The sequence below is a fragment of the Emys orbicularis genome, chromosome 4 (assembly GCF_028017835.1).
Source record: "Emys orbicularis isolate rEmyOrb1 chromosome 4, rEmyOrb1.hap1, whole genome shotgun sequence".
NCBI lineage: Eukaryota > Metazoa > Chordata > Testudines > Emydidae > Emys > Emys orbicularis.
The window spans coordinates 121,258,006-121,274,297 of NC_088686.1; the positions used below are offsets into that span (position 1 = coordinate 121,258,006).

Sequence of the window (16,292 nt, forward strand, 5' to 3'; positions counted from 1 at the left end):
TCACACTAACACCTACTATTGTAAGATTCTTCACCATTAAACCCCTCAGCCATCTTTTTCAAACCTTTCCCAGAAAGAGAGAGAAATATAGGGCCATATTCTCAGCTGGTATGAATTGGCACAGTTTCATTGGCTTCAGGGGAGTGGCGTCCAGTTACATTGGCTAAGGATCTGGTCCATTACCTTGTTTCCCATCAGAATGTGAGCATGCATTCGAAAACCAGATTAATTTTTTCCAAGCTGCTACATTATTTCTTGTTTAATCATGTCACAGTGAAGGTGGGAACATCCTCCCAAGGCCACAGGAGAGTTTGAATATTTGTTTGATCCACTTTTGCTCTCACTTACCCCAGATTTATCACTGGACTTACTCCTGATTTATGCCAGTGTAACTGAGTAGAGGATGAGACCCAAAATGTACAGCTCTCAATAACTCCATTTTCTCTGCCTAATCCCTAGATGGCATTTTGATTTAGCAATTAAATAAATCAAAACAAAACACCCTTTCCCTACCCCAAGAATCTGTATTAATCTAATAATGTTCTTTGTATGTCAGTAATGGAAGCATCTCTGTGATCTTCACCCTGGAGATCTGTCTTCCTCAAGTTCAAGGTGTCTACATGTAGTGACCCCTTGACTAAGCAAGACACACAGGATACTTTCAACTGTGCCTGGCCTAAAGGACATATGCAACTGTATTAATTTAAGAGCTATCCAAAGAAAATGTAATGTCCTTGTATTACTTTTATCAAGCAATGTAATCAAAATAGGAGTTCAACGGGGTTGGTTTATTTTGTTTATTGGATACCTAGCCAATACCACAGGGTCAGCTAAAAGAAATAGCTGCCAAAGGAATATACCTGTTAAAAATAGTATCTGTCTCATGCTACAAGGCTCTCCTACAATCAACTACTATGTATTCTTAGTGTGTAGCTAGTACAAAATTACACTTGACCTTCATGGTTAGTAAACAAAGTGAAAAGCAAATATTTGACCTGTCTCAGCATACTTCTTAGTATAGAGAGCAAACTGAACTGTTTGCAGAGGGGTAGGGGCCAAGCTAGCTTGTGTGGGGATTTTCTGCACTCCAAAAACAGGGGGACCTGATTCTGCTGTAGACGAGATCAGAGTCCAGCCCAGAGTCACTGACATTAGTCCTGGTGCCGAAACAAAGGATGGTCCAGCCCCTTCTTTCTCAAACTATCATTAGTTGTATTATGGTGGCACTGAGAGGCCCCCTTTGTGCTTGGTGCACAGACAGACACATGACAAAGACTTTACAATCTAAACAAACAGATTAGCCCCATTTTACAGTTAGGGAACCAAGGCACAGAGTAACTTGCCAAAGGTCACACAGGAACTCTGTGGCAGAGCTAGGACTAGATCCCAGATGTCCTAGAATCAGGAGGCCATTCTCCCTTTCCTTGCACCACAATATCTCACCCACATTTTCTTGTAATATTCCCATTAAGTCTAGAAGAACTGAAAGTAGCCTTCTGTGGTTCAGTGATTGTTACTGATTGCTTCCACTCCCCTCACGGAAAAGGTCTTATGTAAGGAGTGATTTAAGAAACCATCTTAACAGCTGAATGTAGCTGCCAGGACTGTAGTTTGCTGTCGGGAAGAAGAGTGATCTAAAGGTTAGAGAAAAGAACTGGGATTCAGGACTTGTCGGTGTCTATTTCAGCCTCTCCTATAAATTGGTGTGACTTTGGCTAAGGTAAGTTCTCTGTGCCTCAGTTTGCCCATCTGTAAAATGGTTAAGGTAATGAGTTAATTGCCTTCAAGGAAAGTTTTGAGTTTTGCAAAGTGCTTTGAGATCCTAGATAAAGAGGCAAAAGCACTGCATATACTTTGGAGTTGGCTTTGCTGGCTTTACCTAGCATCAGAATCCTCCCTGGAAAATAAACCACAGACTCTTCTAAGGGCACAAAAGCTGAGATTTGCAGTGCAGTATTTGCAACACTCACATGTATAAATATAATTGAACATCTCGTAGGCCTGGGTAGGATTAAAACAACAAACAATCCCCCTTCCCTCCACCTTTCATAAAGAAATCGGGAAAATATTTACCCTGGGCTCAGATCCTGTCTGCCAAATCTCAGCCTGGAGCAATTTTTTACCCCTGAGTTATAAACCCATGAGAGTAAGAGCTTCTGAAAGGAATGCTGTCACATCAGTAATACTGGAAGCAGAAGCACTTGTTTCTAAAGCAGAGACGGGAACAGCACACCAGCCGATTTTATTAAAATAAAGCCATTATGCTTTTTAACGGGTTCACGAAGGAGGCCCTTCAAACAGACTTAAAATGCAGTGCGCCTCTTGACGTGCTTGAGTAACTCCCATGAGCCAGTGTTTGCTGCATAGGACAACCTTCAGCATGACCTCCTTGCACAGCGAGAATCATTAGAAGTGACGGTTTGTTGTATTAAAGAGAAGAAACAACCAAATCTGACAGGACGTTTAAAGCCACTGCAGTGACACACACTAGCAATATTGTTGGGAGATAACGTGACACCAGTAATGTCTCCCGCTATTCATTCCTGCAAATGCATGTCATTGCTTCCTGATAGAGCCAACAGTTCTCAGCCCATCATTCAGCAGAGCTCTCAAGCATGTGCTGTAAATTAAGCATTTGCTTTAGTCCATCCTTGTTCGGCAAAACACAACACACTTTAATATGGGTGGATTTACACACTTGCTTAAAGTTAAGCACAAGTTTAAGTAATTTGCTGAATTTGAATTGGGGTCTCACTGTTTTGGGTCTTCACAAAGGCTCATAAAAAATCCTGTAGGTTGATGATGATCAACCCCCCCACTCCGCCACTGGTTACCACTGTACATTGTAATAGTTACTGCCTTATAGCATTACCAGCAAGGATGTCCTATAACTAATGTTTGGAAAAATACTCCTTTATGATCTCATTCCTTTTGGTAGTTAGTTGCTTTGAAATCAGATTGATTTTAAGGGGCTGTTTTTTAAAAAGCAGCCTTCCCTTCTGCAGTTCAAGTTTTGTGCCATAATAACATACGCATGCAAGAGATAGGATTTGTATGCAGAACAGCCATTTGGACAGATGAACATGATGGGTTTGGTTCTCAGTTACACTAAGGTTCCTTTGCACTACCCAGACCCCTGTAAACTTCCAGAGGGGGGGGGGTCTAATGGGACATCGGTGTAAATGAGAATCAGGCCTGAAAACTCAATCACCTGCATACACAACCGATGGCATCTATCACCTGCACATGCTCTGATACAGATTTTTAGAAGCCCAAGGTGGAGTAGCTGGCAAGTCAGTGGCTGATGCAAACATGGCAGAAATTGGAAGGAAAGAACCACTATTGTCTTCTTCTATATGTTCTTCTACATGAATTAAATGCTATCTGTAAACTATATTTACCAAAGTGTAAACATAATCTGATCTCCTCAAATGCAATGCAATATGGTCTTACATGGATCAGTATTCAGTGCTGTCAAAGGAACTGCAAGGGAACCCCACATTTCCCTCCCACCACAAAGGCTAACAGCTTCTCTCATCTGATGTCCGACACTACGGTGGCCTATTTTCAGAGATGCTGAGCCCCTATAAATCCCATTGAAGCCAATGGGAGCTACATATGCTCAACACCTTTGAAAATCAGGCCGCAGCCCTTTATTCACTGATAATTCCCTCGCCTATCGTCCATCCTGTGAGTTTGTCTTTTGATATTTACTGATCCTAATTTTCTTTGTCTTTCCATTTTATAGTAGAATAACTCTTCTTACAGACAGCCCCCCAACCTGAAGCAAATACTCACCAGCAACTACACACCACACAACAAAAACACCAACCCAGGAACCTATCCTTGCAACAGAGCCCGTTGCCAACTCTGTCCACATATCTGTTCAGGGGACACCATCATAGGACCTGATCACATCAGCCACACCATCAGGGGCTCGTTCACCTGCACATCTACCAATGTGATATATGCCATCATGTACCAGCAATGCCCCTCTGCCATGTACATTAGCCAAACTGGACAGTCTCTACGCAAAAGAATAAATGGACACAAATCAGATGTCAAGATTTATAATATTCAAAAACAAGTTGGAGAACACGTCAACCTCCCTGGTCACTCAATTACAGACCTAAAAGTCGCAATTCTTCAACAAAAATCTTCAAAAACAGACTCCAACGAGAAACTGCAAAACTGGAATTAATTTGCAAACTGGACACCATTAAATTAGGTTTCAGAATAGCAGCCGTGTTAGTCTGTATCTGCAAAAAGAACAGGAGTACTTGTGGCACCTTAGAGACTAACACATTTATTTGAGCATAAGCTTTATGAAGTGGGCTGTAGTCCACGAAAGCTTATGCTCAAATAAATTTGTTAGTCTCTAAGGTGCCACAAGTACTCCTCGTTCTTCTTCACTGTCTCTAAACAGGGTGGGGCAGAAGAGTGTGAATTTTGTCATGTGCCCTTGAGTTATGCAATGGAAGCTAAATTTTTCTATAATTAAAGCAAGTACCGAAAGTGTCGGAAAGTGATCAAAGCTCTTTTATCTGCTTTGACACTTGTCACATGTGAAGGATTCCTGCTGACACTGGAGATGCTGCTGCTGACGCTTTCATACCCAAGAAAGTGAAATCTGAGATTTTCCTAAACTGCAAATGGGCGGATGAATTGAGAGGAGACCTTAAAAGAGAAATTTGCATTAAAATGTAAATAATGCAAAATGTTTACATTTTGAGGGGAAAAAATGACAATCCTGCATAATCTCTGATTATAGTGGGTCCAAAATTGTAATGCAAATAGTCTGAGGAGGCTATTTTAAGGGACGTTCAGAATGAGCTTTCCGCTGAGCCTTTTAAGGGGAGTTCATCACTATCTAATTTATATGGCCTCTTGATTTTAAAAAAAAAAAGCGCTCAAAGAGCCTGATTCTCCATTGCCCTGCATCTTGCTGAGTCATTTATGCCAGTGCAAAGTAGGTGTAAAATGCTGCCCAAATCAGAACAGTATGCTTTGTTTTGCATAGTGGGAAAGGTGAGAGGCAACAGAGAACCATGGCTAGGTATAGGTATTCATGACTAATGGGCACTGCATCTCTCCACCCAGCATGGAGAGAGAATAAAAAACCAATGGAATTAACACTAATAAGCCTCTTAATACAGGCTCATTATGCAAAAAATCAGAATGTTTGACTAGGCAATAGCATATGGTCAGGTGTGACTGTCTAGTGCTGGAAATGGCTCTTGGAAACATTAATATAACCTGCAGTAGTTCCAGTCTTGCAGGCAAGAAATCTTTACTTTTTTTTTTTTTTTTAAACAGAAACGTTGTTATTCAGTAGGATTTCCCCTGCAGGACAGGTGGATTTTAAGACAGAAAGGCAGTGAAGGGCAGGGCATAAGGCACTGTACTGGGACTTAGGTGATTGGAGCTCTATTCCTGGCTCTGCCACTGGCCTGCTGTGTGACCATGAGCTAGTCACTTCATCTCAGTTTCAAACTCAGTTGCTTTGGGGTTTGTGAAAAATGGTTTCCATGGCTCTGTTCACAACTTAGGCCTCACTTCAGCTAGGGACTGAAACTCGTGCCTAATTTTAAGTGGGTGAATAGTCCCACTGAAATCTCAAGATACATTGAAGTCAACGTGACCATTCACGTACTTAGAGTTAGATATATGTTTTAAGTATCTGGTTGAATGGGGCCATGACTGTAAAAGTGAGCAAAAGCAAGGATCTTGTTGAAAAGCAATCTCTGCAGCTGTGAGACTTTATTAAGAAATATCAGACTGAAAACAGCTTTGGAGTTTCTTTGCACATAGTGCTTATTAAGAAGCTGGTAATCCTTAAAGGGAAAAAAAAGTCCAGTCTTGCTCTTGTAGGTGTGAATTATATAAAAGCATGACCTAGTATTCTAGCCAGGTCCTGTTCTGTGAGGAGAGCACAGGCCAGTAGCAATTAGCTTGATCTATCTTTCTTTCTTTCTTTCTTTCTTTCTTTCTTTCTTTCTTTCTTTCTTTCTTTCTTTCTTTCTTTCTTTCATTGCAATGAACTGACATTGAGGCAATCAATACAGCCACTCACTTCAGTGAGCACAGTATTTCAGTCACAGGGCTGTTCAAATTTATGTTATTCAGCTGAGATCTAACAAAGAACTATGCTTACAAATAGACAAAGCCCTCGCTGGAGGATATGAAGACCACTACTCTCGTAGGAGCTAATGGATGCAATGATTATGTAATGTTGAAAAAACAGAATACAGATTGCAGGAGGTATCTCTGATTGCTTTAGGGAAAGAAGCGATCAGATGTGAAACATCATGTGAAAAAATGTACAGTCAACTGTGGGAAATAGGTTTGTTATTTCTACATTCTGTGTTACAAAAACAACAACAAAAAAACGGAAGTGGATGGATCCCTCGAGAGCAAACCCTAATGTGCAGCTAGAGGATACATGTGCTGGTATGGTGACTCTTGGGACGTGCAAAACGTCATTACAATCGGAAGACTGGCTTGTGCAGTACCAGCCCAGGACCACGTAGTGAACCAAAGTGGTCAAGAAGTCAAGCACTGGAGCTAACTTTTCTGAGTCCCAAGCAAGGGATCAATTGATCAATCGTCCATCATCTGTTTTGACTAGGACAGGCTTAGCCTCATGGTTTAATGGCAACCCTGTTCATTGCCACATAGGGAATGTGAGTTTTGGTCTCCAGCTTTGTTGCTAGCTCCCTGGGCTGGCTGATGCTGGGAACACTGCAGAGTCAGTAAGATGTGGGAGGGAAGGAACATTTCACATTGCTCTCTAGCAACCCTGGTAGGACAATTCCCATCACAACACAGACAGGTTTCAGAGGGAGACAGGCACCCAGACTTGGTCAGCTTAGTTCTGGGCCTTTGAAGAAGGAAAAGCAAGAGGTGGAGGGATGAAGGAGAAAATGGGAAGATTCCCATCTCTTGAAAATACTGTGTGGGACCACTGCCTTCTCTGTATGCGATTCATATCAGTCCGAAGGGCTGTAAATATCCAGATGCTGCTGTGTCTATAAAAACATTATTTAGACAATGTCCAATGCAATAGCAATACATCAGTTGGGAAAAGTATATAAACTTGCATGCTTCAGGGCATAAGCCAACCAACAACTGGTGGGGTTAGGAAGACATTTCCTCGAGGGCAGTTTATTCCATAGCTGTCCACTAGAGGTTTTTTGCACCAGCCTCTGAAGTATCTGATGCTAGCCACTGTCAGTGACACGATACTGCACTAGATGGTGCATTGGTCCAGTGTGGCAATTCCTACGTTCATTTTGTATTTTTAAAAATGCCAGATCCAATAGGTGATATGTCTATTTTTAACATTATTATTATTAATTATCCACTCTAGTTCTGTTGCACTGACTAGTGGTAGTGCCATTATTAGTGATGCTTGTCAGGAATTTGACTCATCACCTTTATTCTGGCTCCTATTTTATCCTCTGAGAAAGTCCCACTTACTCCCTCTTACTCATCCCCAGTTCTTTACTCTGACTATGGATGAGCAAAGCAGTTTTTGCACAATCTTTTGACTAATGAAGGGGGTTCCTCACTAGAAGTGGACAGAATCCTCTTGGCAAAACACATCTGCCTGGCCCTGGGTTTCATCACACTCATACCCAGTTTGTTGAGAGGTTTGCTACGGTTTAGAGACAAGTTTTATTTTTCTGGTTTTGCATCAAAATCAACCAAATTCATGGTGCCTCCTGGTTATTTATAACATGCAGCCAGGGGAAACTGTGTGTCTCTGACTGAGTCTCAGGGTGAGATTCTGAGTTCATTAGAACTTGAAAAGCAAAGGGTCACTGGCCTACAGAGAGGAGAATATTTACAAGCACCTCTGAAACCACTGAATTTACAGAGCTCTGTTTCACGCAGGCAGCCGTGCCTTAAGAAGTGCAGAGTATCTCTGCACCATGCCTTTTTCTCCTTCAGGGCTAGTGTGTGTCTTGGACTGTGTGCTGTGCGGGTGGTAAAAAACCCTGTTTGGCCCTAGACTGGGGCTACGTGGACCTTAGGTCTGGCTGAGCAGGAGTAAGTACTCCCTTCCTTCCTTCCTGGAGGGGGTGCGTAGGAAGAGGTGAGGAATAGGCAGCAACTTTGCTACACCCACCCTCCCTCCTCACTGCTCAGAATAGCTAAGCACTGTAAAGGGGGTGTAGTAATGTACTGTTGATTTTAGCTACCCAAAGCAAGGAGAGAGCAGGAGAGGAATTGTGACTCTACAGTATGGGATGGTTGGGGTGATGCAGCTTATGTACCATCCCTTGCTGGTGGGTGACTACTGACACAATCTAACACTTAGTAAGAGGCTCAAGGGACCTGACAGTGTCCATTCTCAAACCCAGATCCAATCACAGCAAAGCATGATGGTGCCACAAGTCTTTTGGAGAGCAGGAATAAATGTTTTTGCAGCCTTTCATGGCCCCTTCTTATTGCTGTTTGGGATGCTCTGCACAGGGGCAAAGGGAATCAAATCATTCCAAATATAGAAAAAGAGGAAAATGAGATCTGATCTCCAGCTACACTAAAAAGAGCAAACCCCAGGGGTTTTTTGGTAAGAGAAAACACTGCAGCATGTGAAACAGTTGTGAATGAACCTTAATAAGAAGACATTGAAATATGCAATGAGGGCTGGTCCTAAATTTAGAGCTCTCTAAACTGATGAGCAAGATTGACTTTGCAGCTTGGTTTTTGAGTCCTGAGGTTTGCTTCATGTGCTGAGTCCTTGTTGCTATTCAGACAATAATGCTGATGCTCTGTGACAAATTAAAATAAACAGCTGTCAGAGCTGTAATAGATTTTAATCTATTTAGACTGAATGTTTTATAAACCTATGACAATGTGGGCAATTTACCTGCATATTTTTCATACATCAGCTACCCCAGAAGACTTAGGAGGTGGGTTTGTGTATAAAACATTGGCTTTACATGCACAGGACTAAGGCAGATTGTGCAGAAAGCCACATCCCACAGGAAACCCACAGAGGTAAGCTCTTGGGACAGGGATTGGCTCTTACTATGTGAATGGCTAGGTCATTGGGCTCAACGGGTAGTGATCAATGGCTTGATGTCTAGCTGGCAGTCGGTATCAAGCAGAGTGCCCCCGGGGCCGGTCCTGGGGCCGGTTTTGTTCAACATCTTCATTAAGGATCTGTATGATGGGACGGATTGCACCCTCAGCAAGTTCACGGATGACACTAAGCTGGGGGGAGAGGTAGATACGCTGGAGAGTAGGGATAGGGTCCAAAGTGACCTAGACAATTTGGAAGATTGAGCCAAAAGAAATCTGATGGCTGAGGACTGACTGGCTAAGTAGCAGTTCTGCAGAAAAGGACCTGGGGATTACAGGACGAGAAGCTGGATATGAGTCAACAGTGTGCCCTTGTTGCCAAGAAGGCTAATGGCAGATTGGGCTGCATTACTAGGAGCGTTGCCAGCAGATTGAGGGAAGTGATTATTCCCCTCTATTCGGCACTGGTGAGGCTACATCTGGAGTATTGTGCTCAGTTTCCCCTACCCCCCACTAAAGAAAGGATGTGCACAAATTAGAGAGAGTCCAGCGGAGGGCAACAAAAATGATTAGGGGGCTGCGGCACATGATTTATGAGGAGAGGCTGAGGGAACTGGGCTTATTCAGTCTGCAGAAGAGAAGAGTGAGGGGGGATTTGATAGCAGCCTTCAACTACCTGAAGGGGGGTTCCAAACAGGATGGAGCTAGGCTGTTCTCAGTGGTGGCAGATGACAGAACAAGGAGCAATGGTCTCAAGTTGCAGGGGGGAGGGCTAGGTTGGATATTAGGAAAAACTATTTCACTAGGAGGGTGGTGAAGCACTGGAATGCGTTACCTAGGGAGGTGGTGGAATCTCCATCCTTAGAGGTTTTTAAGGCCGGGCTTGACAAAGCCCTGGCTGGGATGATTTAGTTGGTGTTGGTCCTGCTTTGAGCAGGGGGAAGGACTAGATAACCTCCTGAGGTCTCTTCAAACCCTAATCTTCTATGATTCTATGATTCTGTGTGTTTGTACAGCTCCTAGCACCCTGGGGCCCTGCTCTCAGTTGGAGCCTCAAAACATGGTTATAATACAAATGATAAATAACAATAAGATTCTCTCTTGGAGCTATAGGCCAAGATGACCAGTGATTTTGGATTCCTCAAATTCTGGGCACCCAGCCTGAGACACTTTAAAGGGGGCTTGATTTTCCAGAAATTGTTGAGCGGCTGCTCTCTGAAAATCTAGCTCCTTCATGGTGTCAACCGAGACACCCACAAACCACTAATCACATTTGAAAATATTAGCCCTTGTAGGTCATTAACCACGAGCTCCTATTCTCTCATGGCCAGGTTCAAAGCCACTAGAAATCAATGGTAAAACTCCTACTGACTTTGTTGAGCTGAATGAATCTGGTGCCAGTACATTGTGCAAACAAACCTGAGAATGGTCACCAGCTTGGGCGAAGTAAGATTGGCTTATTTAATATGAGAACATTTGCAAAGGAAGGCATGATCGCCATGTGAGTCTGGAAGCTGCAAGTGTGAGGTCTAATGGGGGAATCGGGAAAACATCTTCCCCTCATGATATAGTATAGCACAGCTAAGTGCACCAAGGGCCACTCACATCTTTCTCTAAAGCAGTGTTTCCTAAACTTGGGATGCTGCTTGTTTAGGGAAAGCCCCTGGCGGGCTGGGCTGGTTTGTTTACCTGCCGCTTCCGCGGATTCAGCCGATCGCGGCTCCCACTGGCCCCGGTTCGCTGCTCCAGCCAATGGGAGCTGCTGGAAGCGGCGTGGGCCGAGGAATGTACTGGCCGCCGCCTCCAGCAGCTCCCATTGGCCTGGAGCAGCGAACCGCGGCCAGTGGGAGCCGCGATCGGCCGAACCTGCGGATGCGGCAGGTAAACAAACCGGCCCGGCCCGCCAGGGGCTTTCCCTACATAAGCGGTGTCCCAAGTTTGGGAAACACTGCTCTAAAGCATCCAGCACTGGATGACAGGACACTAGCCAAGATGGACCATTGATCTGTTCTGGCATTTCCCACATATGCTCATTTTTATGTGTCTATGTTTCTATTTTCATCACAATAAAGCATTTAAAATGAAATCAATCAATCAATCAATGCCATTCTGATTTTTACCTTATTATGATCTGTATTACAGTAAAAGATAGAGGCCTTGCTGAGATCAGGTACCCTCGTGCTAGCTACTCTACATACACAGTCTGTGACAGGCCCTGTCCTTAAGAGGTGGCAAATTAAATACACCACACAGACATTTTAAAATGCATCTTTTATGTAGAGATCATATTGAGGATTCTGAAGCTGGGATTAGTTAAAGGGAGGGCAGTCTTTTTAAATCTTAAATCGTTTTGTGAATGAGAGATTAGGGTGGAAAGCTCTCAGCCAATAAAGACAATGAGGAAAGGAAAGACAATGATTTAGACCTGCCACTCAACAAATATTCTTTCTATTCTTGTGGATGACAGTTTTCCAAGACCTAACTCTTCTCTATTGGTCTATATAGTTCTGTTTCCTTTATGCCCTTAGATGTGCACAGATCTGTAATGGTATCTTGCTGATAACTTTTATTTTTTAAATAGATGCTGGGCTGCTTGATTATTTGATTTAAAAAAATAACGCAACAAGATTCTTGTTACAGAATCTTGTTGTCCACTTCACAGCCTGCAAGCAAGATCAGTGTGGACCCACTACAGATGGCTACTGTAGTATGTATAACCTTGAGAGGGTCAAACCACTCTCAGTATTTGTTTGGGGCAGTGGCCCTTTTTCTTTTGTGTATTTGTCTTCACAGTGTAGTAAAATGGATGCACTCGTGGACACAATCACTCAGGGAAAGAGCATGGGAGCCTCCGTGACCCATCAATAAAAATACAAACTAACAAAACAAACAGGAAGTCATAGGATTCCTTGTGGAATGCACTCATAGCTCTAATTATCCTCTATCTTATTAAACTGATTAAGCAACACTGACAAACATGAGGTTGTTCAGGGGGTGTGGACTGGCTTTAAATATTATGGCTGCCTTTGCTGGTGCTGCTAAGGGGCCAGCATGTCAGACTGAAGCAACTCAGCAGGTCACGGTGCTTCGTATCGATTCCAGAGGCGTGGTGGTGCATTGAATCCAGATGCAGCTCTGTCTACCCTAGCGCAGGTGCTGCTGCTTCTATCTGAGTTTTGTCAGCATGGCACCATGCTGGCATTTCACTGTGAAAATCAGGTTGCAGCTGGATACCAGGAGAACTGGGTATGGGTGGATTGAAAGTGAAAGGTTAGAGCTGATATGTACTAAGGATGCTTTCCCCTTGCTTTCAGAGAGAGAGAGAGTGTAGGTAAAGAAATAGACAGTTGTACAGGCTAATCTATACAGACAGACAATGGGGGAAGGACGCGAGAGAAACACAGGGATGAAAAGAAAGTGGGGGAGTGAGGACAATGCAGTGAGGAGAGAAAAGACAGAATTAGAAGCAGGCGGCACAATTCATCATTGTTCTGGGACTCCTTTGCATCAGCGAGGCTAATGCAACGGGGCTATAGAGCAGCTGCAAGCCTCCTCTAGAAAACACCCCTGTCTCAGAGAACCCTGTACACAAGTGAAGAGACAACTCTGTGCCACATCTTCAACAGCTGACACAAGGGGTGTTCTGGGGTGGGACAGGTGAAGGTGGGGCAGAGAAAGGGGGGAGCATGTCCAGGGCATTGCTGCGCTCTGATTATTCTGTGCTCCTGCAAAGCCCACTGAGGTCAATGCAACAGGAGGTTAGGGCAGCCCCAAGGGCTCCCTAACTTGTGTGGGGTCTGCACTGGTTCATACAGTCCTTGAATATGAGGGGCACAAACTGTCTCCCCCGTGTCCCTGTGCACCAGCCAAGGGATGAATCTAGCTCTGGAAAGGTAGGGCAGAGACAAGACAAGAGGAAACAATCCTTTGCCTCTAAAACAACTGGCCTCATCTTGTCAATTATAGCCGGGGGTGTTGTTGCCTCTAGGAAAAAGAAGTCAGTTCAGTTGTTATGAAGAGCAAGAGTGACAGGGAAGTAACACTTCATGATATATGAAGTACTTCCAACACTTGCACTTTTATAGTGAATCTTGTGATATTTGGTTTCAGAGTAGCAGCCGTGTTAGTCTGTATCCGCAAAAAGAACAGGAGTACTTGTGGCACCTTAGAGACTAACAAATTTATTTGAGCATAAGCTTTCGTGGGCTACAGCCCACTTCATCGGATGCATGTAGTGGAAAATACAGTAGGAAGATATATATATATATACACACAGAGAACATGAAACAATGGGTGTTACCATACACACTATAAGGAGAGTGATCAGTTAAGGTGAGCTTTTATCAGCAGGAGAGAAAAAGAACTGTTTGTAGTGGTAATGAAAATGGTCCATTTCCAGCAATTGACAAGGAGATATGAGGAACTGGGGGGGGGGGGGGGGGATAAGCATGGGGAAATAGTTTTACTTTGTGTAATGGCCCATCCACTCCCAGTCTTTATTCAAGCCTAATTTAATGGTGTCCAATTTGCAAATTAATTCCAATTCAGCAGTCTCTCGTTGGAGTCTGTTTTTGAAGTTTTTTTGTTGTAATATTGCGACTTTTAGGTCTGTAATCGAGTGGCCAGGGAGATTGAAGTGTTCTCCAACATGGCAGAGGGGCATTGCTGGCACATCAGCCACATTATCAGAGGCTCATTCACCTGCACATCTACCAATGTGATATATGCCATCATGTGCCAGCAATGCCCCTCTGCCATGTACATTGGCCAAACCGGACAGTCTCTACGTAAAAGAATAAATGGACACAAATCAGACGTCAAGAATCATAACATTCAAAAACCAGTTGGAGAACACTTCAATCTCCCTGGTCACTCGATAACATCCAAGATGCCAGTAGTTACCCAAGATAGCCAGATACTCTAAAAAGAGAAGGAAACAAAACTGATCAAAGAGCCACGTGAAATAGTTTTCTGAAGGGATGAAAGCCATGATAAGGTTTCTTAAAGGTGGGAGCATTAAAGATAGGTAAGCAGAGACAATCATCAGAAATCCATCAAGGATATGAAGGACTTCCTTGGAAGGACAGGAACATAAAGGGCTTCACAACATCCCTCTAATCTGTGATACTCACAAGAAGTTAGTCAGTAATATTAGCTAATTTATAATATCATCTTCCTTACCTGACTAAACCATCCCTGGTCCCATTGCAGGCCTTTTCCCTGCAATATATTTACAACTGCGGCTTTGTTTTCTACTTCTTCACCATATTTTATGAGCACCCAATAAAATATCCCTGTAATAAATATTGCAATGGGATGGCTGGCATGAATATATCACTGACCTCAACTGGATGGGCTCAACACTGCTCAACTCTGTGTCAGGGGCCCTATGCTCCCAAAATAGCTGACCAAGTCTTCTTTTGTTCAAGAGGAAGAGGCTAATGCTTTTTGAGGTCGGTTCCTGCAGCCAGTGTGAAGTGCAGCAAAAGTGATCACCTTCAAGTTCCTAGATGACCCACAGGTATGCTATAATAGTTCAAAATTACATGGGTCTACCTTTAATCGGTTACCCATTTTACTGTTAAAGCAAACAGACAAAGACAAAGAATATGCAACTCTCCAATTAAGGCTTTCTCTGTTGCACTAGGACAGCTCAGTCATCCAAGCTGACACAGAATCCCACCTGAGAAAGGCCTTTAATTATGCTGGTTTTGAGTGACTTAAATGAATTTCCTATTTCTAATATTAATGATGAAATAACTTCTTAAAATTCAGCTCCTGCAGCCTTTGCGTGGCAGCTCTCAAAGCATCATTTTTCACATACTCCACCTGGCTCAGCAAGGAAATGTGGGTATTTCCCAGTCTTCGCTTTGAAATGCCTGAGGTATCATGTTCTGTCAGGTGCAAACTCTAGCTGAGAGAGTTCAAAAACTCTGCAGTGTGAACTTGCAAACCAAAGGGTCTTGTCCAAGGCGATTTAATCTGTGCAGGTCCCTGCAATTATAGGATTCTTCCCCTCTCCGATCCCAGAGACAATTGATGAGAAAACTGACAGTTCAGTTGCTGTGGCTGAGTGCCTCCAAGGTCCGACTTAGTTATGAAACTGATATAGGAATACGCATTACTGGTGAGGTTTATAGAGTTCCTAATAGGTGTAACAAAGGAAACATTTTCTTTCTTCTCTCTCTAAGTTTATCTTCCTGCCATATTGATTGAGATGACTGACATTTTTCTGCAGTGGGACAACTATCGTAGTTTTTTTTCTGATCAGTGCTTTATTGGCACCACTTTGCACAACAAGCTTCTTCCTCTAGCTCCTGAAAAGATTGCTGCCACAAGAAACCCTGGGATCCATTCAGTAACGCAACTTGCTCAAGAGGGACAAAATTCTGCCCTCACGTTTATCTGGGCAGCCCCACCGAGGCCAGGGGCAAATTCGTCCCTGGTGGAACTCCATTGAATGTGGACCCAGGAGATTATTCGGAAGAGAACGCTGGCAGAATTTGGCCCAAGGGCTACACAGTGAATTTACTGGTTTTCAGTGTTTCTGACTGAGAAATAGGGGGATGCAATTGATGGGCCCCCAAAAGTCCAAAAGCATAGAGACTATAAGGATAAAGGACATGAACAGTGCTGTTATATAAGGTATGATAATTTATCAACGTAAATCAGAAACCTTTCTGGGAAATGTAATGGAAAAGGAAGATTAGCCCTTGCTGGTCAATTTATGCATCTAGGGATCTGCACAAAGGCTGCTGGAATCTGTAGTTCTAGCATGTATTGCTAGCAGAGGGATGAGGACTCCACATTACCCCATGAGTGCTTATTGGTGGCTTGCTACCACCCCCCAAAAGACCCCTTTGGATTTAGAGCCAGAGAAGTAGCTAGACTTGGCAGTTCCCCAAGTGGGTTTGCTAGCTCAAGATGGAGGCAGAGGCCTTTTTGGAGGGAAACGGGGTGGCACAAAGCTACTGCAACTTCCTTTGCAATTGGGAGGGAGTGGCAAAGGGTGCCAGCCCAGCTGATAAATGGTTGTGTTGGGCAGGAGGGGGCATGGCCAGACATGCACAGTTTCAGCTTTGCTTTATGTCTGCACAGAACTCTTCGTTTTGTGTGGAACTCAAACCTGCATGACTGCAAACCCCGCTCTGTGGGGTTCCTTAGCAGGAACCTTTTTCAATGTTATTTAGCTTTGTTTCTGGCTTTCTCTGCTTTCAGAGTCTTCTCTTTCTGCATCTGCCCCCCAGTACCTCTTCTCTCAT

The 16,292-nt window shown here is 43.6% G+C and overlaps 1 protein-coding gene across 4 annotated transcripts in view; it reads right to left on the reverse strand.

The window, feature by feature from the left end:
- KCNC1 (potassium voltage-gated channel subfamily C member 1) overlaps positions 1–16,292 on the reverse strand; it is a 151,066-nt gene that overhangs the window by 24,074 nt on the left and 110,700 nt on the right. The window lies entirely within an intron of this gene.